Below are 10,194 nucleotides of genomic sequence, written 5' to 3'. Positions count from 1 at the left end.
TTGTACTATTGCATTTTATTTTTCAACTTGGTTCAATTTGGAGAAACGGCTTTGCTGAGGCAGTAGCAACGGGAATTGTCAATAAAATCTATAAAGCAGTACTTAATTCAGAAATGAACCACACATTTCTATATTGGAATATAGTCAATATACAATATTACATTGGTTTCTGAGGTACAACATAGTTACATTACTAAATGCTCACCATAGTAAGTGTAGTTACCTCCTGTTACCATACCAAGATATTACACTATTATTGATTATATTCTCTATGCTGTACTTCCATCCTTGTGAATAATAGTATTTTATAATTTGAGGTTTGTATCTTTTTAAACCTTCACCTGTTTCATCCATCTCCAATCCCCCTCCCGTATGGCAGCCACACGTCTGCTATTTATGTGTCTATTTCTTTTTTGTTTATTTTTTAGATTCCACATATAAGTGAAATCATATGGTATTTATCTTTCTCTGTCTCACTTATTTTACCTAGCATGATACCCTCTAGGTTCATCCATGTTATCACAAATGGCAAGATTTCATTCTTTCTTAAGGCTAATATTTTATTGTGTATATGTACCACATCTTTATCCATTCACATATTGATGGACACCTAGGTTGCTTTCATATCTTGGCTATTGTAAACAATGTGCAGTAAACACAGGGGTGTATTATCTTTTTCCAATTAGTGATTTTGTTTTCTTTGGGTACATTCCCAGAAGGGGAATTGCTGGTGGTATGATATTTCTATTTTCTTTTTTTTAGAAAACTCCACACAGATTTCCATGGTGGCTGCACCAGTTTACAATCCAACCAGCAGTGTAGGAGGGTTCCATTTCTTCCACATCCTAGTCAACACTTGTTATTGTTTGTTGTGTTGATATTAGCTATGTGACTGGTGTGAGGTGATATCTCATTGTGGTTTTGATTTGCATTTCCCCGATACTTGGTGATGTGGAGCATCTTTTCATGTGCCTGTTGACCATCTGAATTTCTTCTTTGGAGAAATGTCTTTTCAGATCCTCTGACTTTTTAAAATCAGGTTATTTGTTTTTTTGGTGTTGAGGCATATGAGTTCTTTATATATTTTGGGTGTTAATCCCTTATATCAATTGTTTACAAGTATATTCTCCCACACTGTAGGATGACTTTTTATTCTGCTGATGGTGTCCTTTACTGTATAGAAGTTTTTAGTTTGATGTAATCCCATTTGCTCATTTTTTATTTTATTTCCCTTGCCTGAGAAGATGTGCCTAGTAAAGAATTGCTCATGTTTATGTTCATAAGGTTTTTGCCTGTTTTCTTCTGTTTTATGGTTTCATGTCTTACATTCAGGTCTTTGATTCATTTCTAATTTACTTTGTGTTTGGAATTAAGACAGTAATCCAGTATCATTCTCTTACATGTAGTTGTCCAGTTTTGCCAACACCAGTTATTGAAGAAGTTGTCATTTCCCCATTGAATATTCATGGCTCCTTTACCATATATTTATCGGCCATATATGTGTGGGTTTATATTCTGGCCTCTTTATTCTGTTCTATTGATCTATGGGTCTGTTCTTGTGCCAGTACCAAATTGTTTTGATTACTGTAGCTTTGTAATAGAGCTTGAAGTCAGGGAGCATAATCCCCCAACTTTGTTCTTCCTTCTCAGGATTGCTTTGGCTATTCAGGGTCTTTCGTGTTTCCATATGGATTTTAGAACTATTTGTTCTCATTCCTTACAAAATGCCAATGGTATTTTGATACCAATTGCACTGAATCTGTAGATGGCTTTAGGCAGGATGGCCATTTTGACAATATTTAATTCTTCCTATCCACGAGCATGGAATATATTTTCATTTATTTGTGTTTTCATTTCTCTCACCAGCATCTTATACTTTTCAGAGTACAGGTCTTTCACCTCCTTAGTTAGGTTTATTCCTAGGAATTTAATTTTTTTGGTGCAATTATAAATGGAGTTGTTTTCCTGATTTCTCTTTCTGCTAGTTCATCATTATTATATGGGAATGCAACAGATTCTTGTGCATTTTTTTGGTATCATTAAACTACAATTGCATGAGTGACATATGGTTACTAGACTCCCCCCATCATCAAGTCCCCACTACATACCCCATTACAGTCACTGTCATCAGCACAGTAAGATGCTGTAGAATAACTACTTGTCTTCTCTGTGTTGTACCACCCACCCCATGCCCCCACCCCCTACATTATGTCTGCTAATTGTAATGCCCCCCATTCCCCCTTGTCCCTCCCTTCCCACCCATCCTCCCCAGTCCCTTCCCCTTTGGTAACTGTTAGTCTATTCTTGGGTTCTGTGAGTCTGCTGGTATTTTGTTCCTTCAGTTTTTTTCTTTGTTTTTATACTCAACATATGATTGAAATCATTTGAAACCTGTCTTTCTCCACCTGGCTTATTTCACTGAGCATAATACCCTCTAGCTCCATCCATGTTGTTGCAAATGGTAGGATTTGTTTTCTTCTTATGGCTGAATAATATTCCATTGTGTATATGTACCACATCTTCTTTATCTATTCATCTACTGATGGACACTTAGATTGCTTCCATTTCTTGGCTATTGTAAATAGTGCTGCAATAAACATAGGGGTGCATATCTCTTTTTCAAACTGGGCTCCTGCATTCTTTGGGTAAATTCCTAGGAGTGGAATTTCTAGGTCAAATGGTATTTCTACTTTTAGTTTTTTGAGGAACCTCCATACTGCTTTCCACAATGGTTGAACTAGTTTACATTCCCACCAGCAGTGTAGGAGGGTTCCCCTTTCTCTGCATCCTCCCCACCATTTGTTGTTCTTATTCTTTTCTATGTTGTCCATCCTAACTGGTGTAAGGTGATAACTCATTGTCATTTTAATTTGCATTTCCCTGATAATTAGCAGTGTGAAGCATCTTTTTATGTGCCTGTTGGCTATCTGAGTATCTTCTTTGGAGAAGTGTCTGTTCATATCCTCCACTTATTATTTTTTTTGAGAGGGCATCTCTCATATTTATTGATCAAATGGTGGCCAACAACAATAAAATTCTGTATAGGGGACTCAATGCACAATCATTAATCAACTCCAAGCCTAATTCTCATCAGTCTCCAATCTTCTGAAGCATAACGAACAAGTTCTTACATTCCTCCACCTATTTTTTAATAGGGTTATTTGCTTTTTGGTTGTTAAGGCATGTGAGTTCTCTATATATTTTGGATGTTAACCCCTTGTCACATGTCATTTACAAATATATTTTCCCATACTGTAGGATGTCTTTTTGTTCTGCTGATAGTGTCCTTTGCTGTACAGAAGCTTTTTAACATGATGTAGTCCCATTTGTTCATTTTTTATTTTGTTTCCCTTGTCCAAGAAGATGCGTTCAGGAAAAGTTGCTCATGTTTATGTTCAAGAGATTTTTGCCTATGTTTTCTTCTAAGAGTTTTATTGTTTCATGACTTACATTCAGGTCTTTGATCCATTTTGAGTTTCCTTTTTTGTCTCTTGTTACTTTCTTTGTTTTGAAGTCTATTTTGTCTGATACAAGTATTGCAACTCCTGCTTGTTTCTCCCTGTTAGTTGCATGAAATATCTTTTTCCATCCCTTTACTTTCAGTCTGTGTATGTCTTTGGGTTTAAAGTGAGTCTCTTGTAGCAGTACATAGATAGGTCTTTTTTTTTTTTTTTTTATCCATTCAGTAACTCTATGTCTTTTGATTGGTGCATTCAGACCATTTACATTTAGGGTGATTATTGATAGGTATGTACTTATTGCCATTGCAGGCTTTAGATTCATGGTTACCAAAGGTTCAAGGGTAATTCCCTTACTATCTGACAGTCCAATTTAACTCACTTCATATGCTAAACACAATCTGGAGGTTCTTTTTTTTTTCTCCTTTCTTTGTATGTTGTGAATCATATTCTATACTCTTTATCTATCCCTTGGGTGACAGCTATTTAGCCTTAGGAATACTTCCATCTATAGCAGTCCCTCCAAAATGCACTGTAGAGGTGGTTTGTGGGAGGTAAATTCTCTCAGCTTTTGCTTATCTGAAAATTGTTTAATTGTTTCTTCAAATTTAAATGATAACCTTATGGGGTAGAGTATTCTTGGTTTGAGGCCCTTCTGCTTCATTGCATTACATATATCATGCCACTCCCTTCTGGTCTGTAACGTTTCTGCTGAGAAGTCTGATGTTAGCCTGATGGGTTTTCCTTTGTATGTGATCTTTTTCCTCTCTCTAGCTGCTTTTAAAAGTCTGTCTTTATCCTTGATCTTTGCTATTTTAATTATTATATGTCTTGATGTTGTCTTCCTTGGGTCCCTTGTGTTGGGAGATCTGTGCACCTCCATGGCTTGAGAGACTATCTCCTTCCCCAGATTGGGGAAGTTTCCTGCAATTACTTCCACAATGACACTTTCTATCCCTTTTTCTCTCTTCTTCTTTTGGTACCCCTATAACGTGAATATTGTTCCATTTGGATTGGTCACACAGTTCTCTCAATATTCTTTCATTCTTAGAGATTCTTTTTTCTCTCTGTGCCTCAGCTTCTTTGTATTCCTCTTCTCTAATTTCTATTCCATTTACCATCTCTTCTACCACATCTAATCTGCTTTTAAATCCCTCCATTGTATGTTTCATTTCAGATATGGAATTTCTTAATGATTGAATCTCCAACTTAAATTCGTTCCTGAGTTCTTAAATACTTTTCTGTATCTTCATAAGCATGTTTATGATTTTTATTTTGAACTCTCTTTCAGGAAGATTGGTGAGTTCAGTTTCATTTGGCCCTTTTTCTGGGGTTTGTGAGATTTTGGTCTGAACCATGGTCTTTTGATGTTTCATATTTCTCTGTGGTGCCCACTAGTGCCCAGAAGCTCCAGTCTGTGGAGCTGCTCAGCCCCTAGAGTGAGGTTGGTGGTCGTAGGGGGGCAGAGCTCGTGCCTGGGGGGAGAAAAGATGTTTTCTGATTACCATCTGCAGTGCCTGTCTCCAGTATCACAGCCCGTGGGCCATGCACACAGGTGTAAGCCTCTGTGCTTTGCATCTCTAGCTGTTCTAGGCAGGGCTTCCCTCTGGCTGGCCTGACGCCAGCGCAGTGACTGCAGGTTTGTGAACCAGTGCCAGCAGGCCAGGAGGGAGGCTCAGCAGGCTGCGTGTCACGGTGGGGGGCCTCAGAGGTGAGCAGGCAGCCAGAGGGATGGAGCGCCTGAAGCTCCTCAAAGTTCCCAACCAGCTGGGCAGAGCATGCCCTGACAACCTTGTCCTGCTCTGCCGTCCCCCGCACAGCAGGCTCTGTGCAATCCCTGCCCCTACAGCAGCCCTCTCACTGCGGGGAAGCCTCCCAGACCGCCTGCCTTTCCTCTGACACAGAGTGGCCGATATGGATCCCCTTCTCCACAAACGGCTGGGATCTCAGTCTCTCAAGTACTCCGCCTGTCTGAGCTCCCCGACGTCGAGTCCCACACAATATAGATCTCCAGGGCCAGGTGTTCAGTAGTCCCAGGCCTCCACTACCCTTTCCACTCCATTCTTCTTCCTCCTGCCAGTGAGCTGGGGTCAGGGAAGGGCTTGGGTCCCACTGGACTTCATGAGGTCTGCTCTGTTAATGCAGTCCGTGTGCAGTCCGGTTCAGCCTTTTTTCTTGTTGCTGTTTTAGGGTTAGTTGTATTAACCAACTATATTTTTGTACTATTTGTGGTTTTGTGAGGAGTTCTCCGTCTCACCTCTCACACCGCCATCTTGAATCTCTCTATGCCTGGTTTTTAAAACCAACCGAGTCCTTTTCATTTGCGAAGTGAGCTTTCCCTTCTGTGTATTGACACTGTGTATTTCCTTGGTCACATCCCAGTGTGAACTGCATTCTCGGTGGCCCTTCCCTCAGCAGGTGCCCGAGCACCACCCACTATGAGTCCACAGGGCTGGCAGCTGTCGTCATTTGGTGGCCTTGCAGCCGTTCTCTTTATAACAGTGTGAACACCACATAAGTCTCTACCTCCTCCATATGCAGAGGAAGCAAGGAGGGACTCTCCTCCTGCCAATAATGTGCTGCTGTTGAGGACACAATGCTGCCCTCCAGCGCAAGGAAGCAAGCCAGACAAGAGACGTAGAGAGGGTGGCCCAGGTCCGCAGGTTCCCCTGCGACTGTGCTCCCCCGGCTTCTGGCTCAGAGAGGACCTCTGTGCCTCTGTCAAACAGATAGAATGCCTGGGCCTGGTGAGGGCAGACTCCAGTCTGTGGCCCTATGCCTGCTTGCCCTCACAGCCTCCTTTCAGAGGACAAGGTGGAGCTGGCAGTGGCTTCCTAGTCACCTGGACACATGATGGGCCAAGGGTCAGCACAATACCCAGAGGAGCCCAGCAAACATTGGTTCCCAGATTTTGTCACACTGGAGATAGCGTAGAGAAGCCTTTGTCCTCCCAGGCCACAGGGCAGGTCTGCCCACTGCGGAGGAGGGGCAGCCACAGTAGTACAGGGCAAAGCCACGTCCTGCACACAGTGGTGGGAGGACAGGGCTCAGAGGCTTCCCTACTGGTCCTGGCACCTGCCCGACACCCATCCTTGCCAGCTCTGTTCAGCCCCCTCTGCCATCCTAATAGTCACCTTCATGTGTTTTCAATAACTCCCCCATTTTTGCATAAACCAGTTCAAGATTGATTTCTGTCAGCCGCAACTGAAGAATGCTGGTAAATTCAACAGGAAAGATGGAAAATCAGTATGTGAAACCTCTGCTTTGGGAGCTGCCCATGCCAAGGGCCCCGCACCTCTGGATTGGGCGTGGGGAGCCTGAGATGTCCACCTCACACACTGGGCACCTTGCTCAGCAAAGTGCACCCCTGGGCCTGCAGCACCAGCACCCCCAGGCTCCTCAGTCAGATTCTGCACCTTACAGCACATTCAAGTGTTTGGAGGCACAGGCTGGCCAAAGGCTTTTACTCTCTTTCTTTCCCGTGAAATGCAGTGTGTGGTTCATATATTGCATTGTTTGCTGTCTATTATTTCTCAGCAATGTCTTCTCCTTTATTTCTGGCAAGATTCTGTCATCTATTTTGCCTCCTATTAACTTAATATTGAATTTAACTATTGTTATCACAGCCTAGTAGGAAAAGGGTAAAGAGAAAGGAAATTAAACATGATTATAATACAAATATGACTGTGACACATTAAAGAGGTAAATGCAGAAAGAGCTACAGTTCTTGTTAAAATCTGAAGCAAATGGATTTTTCTTTATGAGTGATCTTTCTTTTTTCTGGATCTTTGAACAGTATTTTACCTTTGGCGTTCAGTGATTTCACGAGACGTGGTGCCCTCTGTAATCTTCTCAGCACACAATCAGGGCTTTCAGTGCTGAGAGCAGATACCACTTTAGTTTCTTCTGGTACAGCTTTGGGTGAAACACTGGCCAACATCAAAATCCTGCGTTCCCCTTTCCACAGTCAAGTCACCTAGTGGCATAAGGATTTCTAGAGAACCAAAATATGATGACTCCAAATAACACTTCATGTTATATTTTACACTTACACATTTTTATATTTCTGAATTTCCTCAAATGACCGTGTATACCGTCTACAATTTATTTAATATGTCCGCAGGAACCTGGCTGAACACATTTGGAACGTCTTAGCCTCTAGGTGGCAGTGTGGTCTACCTGGGAATGCCACCGATTCATGGGCGATAACTTCACCCGAGGCACAGCCTTCCACCTGCTCCTTGATGCCTGGGCTGCACTTGCCACCTGGCTTTCCTGTCGATTTTCTGTCTTACAACCAGTGGCTTATTTTATATAGCTTGCCTCATATTTCCACCCTGTTTTAATAGTTTTAAATGTTACTATAGTATAGAAAACATTCTTACTGTAAAGACTTACTCTTTATGAAACGATCAACTGAAGAAAGAACAGTTTAAATAAAATGCAGTGCTGTTCCATTTCGCCTGGCCTACGCCAAGTCAGCAGCACAAATGAGGCTGAGCAGCCAGGCTGTTGACATCTGCCAGCATCAGGAGCTGAGTGGCCCCAGGTGGAATAGCCGTTTTCTGCTGCGACAAATCAGCGCCTGAAAAATGAAACGCCAGGACCATGGCGACTAGAATTGTGTAAAACCTGCCGACTCCCCTTGCCAGGTGCTTGGGGTGTATGTGAAATGAAAGCCTGTGAGAAACCCCTGCAGCTGTCTGGGTTCCCAAGGCATTTATATTGCAGCCTGCTGCAAACAAAGACCTTTGTTTTGAAAATGAAATCTGGATGTGCTTGAAAAATGTGACTTTCAAAGCATTAATTTGTCCAGGTAAGTGCTACCGTGCGGCTAAGTGGAGCACTAGAGGTGGTGCTGGCAGAGGCAGGGGGCTGGGCGGCCTCCTGTGGCACGGAGGCCTGAAATGCAGGCATAGTAGGCAGGTGGACAGTCCAGGCCCTGGCACAGGGGTTGCCCCAGCGCCCCTCCTGCAGCCCTCATTTCTAGTTAGGCCTGGGAGAAGCTCCCACACTGCCTCCTCTCCCATGGCTACTTCCACCGCTTGGCTTTCAGAGTCCCAGCCACGTCGTCGCACACATAGGATTTCTGATGATTCAGATGAAACCCTTCATGCACCTCGGGCCCGTGACTGTCTTTTGGGCAGGGGGGCCGCCAGTGCTGATGAGAAGGGCACTGTCTTCGGAGGTCTTACTGCACCCTACACACACTGGGCTTCTCACCTTGGGGTGACCCGGTGTCCCAGCTGCGCTAGAAGCGTGTGAAGCTTTTGTCGCATGTTTTGCACATGTGGACTCTCCCTCTTTACTGCTTCTCCTGTGGATCCCAAGGTGTGGACCAAGGAAAAGGCTGGGTCCCCACTGTGCACTGCCAGCACCTTCTCCTTTAGAGACTGTCCAGTGTGTTTTGTGTAATTGTCTCTCCTGGAGAAAGAAGTTCTCAAGGCTCCATAACCTGCCCTCCTGTCCAAGGGCTTCTCTACTGACCCATGTTGGAGGCTCACCCCCTGAGAAGCTTTCAGAGGCTTCTCCTTGGGGCTCTGCAGCTTGCAACGTTTTCATCCTTGCAATCGATCCCCAGCCAGAGTATGAAACAAAGATAAAGGGCTTGAGTGGGGAGGCCCACCTGTGGCTCCCTCACACCCGCAAGCATCGAACTACGTTCAAGACCTCTCCACCAGGCAGGGCTCTCCACAGCTAATCCCCACTTCACTGGCTGTGCCACCTGCCCCCACAGATCCCCTAGTATGTTCCAACTTTTTCCTCTCCATCTTTCCCTTGCTGAAGGCTGTGGCAGATGCAGCCGGCAGCCAACGTCAGACCCCTGGCCCACTGCAGATTTCAGCCCCAACCACCGCCAGTATCCTCCCAGGTCCTTCTCCAGAGCTGTGCTGCCATTCCCCTCCCCACCTCACCCAACCCCACGCTGCATTCGAGGTGCTGCCCTGGGGTGGAGGCAGAGGATGAATGGCTGGCCTCCCTCTCTGCTGGACCATCCCTAGATGACTTCTGTGCACCTCAGTGGTCCAGGGCCATATGCTGCATATGGTCCCAGCAGTACCCCTCCCACTGACTGGTCTCTTCTTCCCAACTCTCCCTGCTCTCTCCCTCCCACTTCCGAAATTGCTGCCTTCCAAATACACCAACTGTACTCAAATCTCTAAGGCTCTAGGCTCAGGGGACTGAAACTAAAGTAGCTGACCCCGAGAGTTTCTGGGACAGGGTCATTGCTGCTCAGACTAGTGCAGGACCCCAGTGCAGGGGATGAGGGTGAGAGAAACCCAGGGCTGCACCATCAGGAGGCTAGGACTGTCACAGTGGTAGATGGAGAGACGGCAGCAGGAAGGGGAGTTAGGGTTCTGTGTTTGTTCTTGCCCTGTGTGTTCTTGCTTTGTGGCTGTCCAGGGCAGTGGTCTTCAGAAGGACCATGGCTCACCTGGCCTTTGTAAATGGAGGAGGGCCCAGGGGGAACCTATGGAGGATGGAAAAGTCCTATGTCTGGACTGTGGAGGTCACAGAGTGATACATTTGGCACTCTTTATCAAATATATATATTAAAAATAACTGGATTAGATTGTTTATAAATTATGTATGTCTGAATGAAACTGATAACAAAATCCAGGATACTGTCCCCTCCCCCACTCCAAGACTGACAAATATCAGAACGTCAGATAATGTAAGTGTTGGTGAAGACGTAGGGAAATAGCAATCCTGTCCCTCTCTCTACATATATACA

Source organism: Manis javanica, chromosome 2, assembly GCF_040802235.1.
Source record: "Manis javanica isolate MJ-LG chromosome 2, MJ_LKY, whole genome shotgun sequence".
Classification (NCBI taxonomy): domain Eukaryota; kingdom Metazoa; phylum Chordata; class Mammalia; order Pholidota; family Manidae; genus Manis; species Manis javanica.
Note: the sequence above shows the minus strand (reverse complement) of the source record.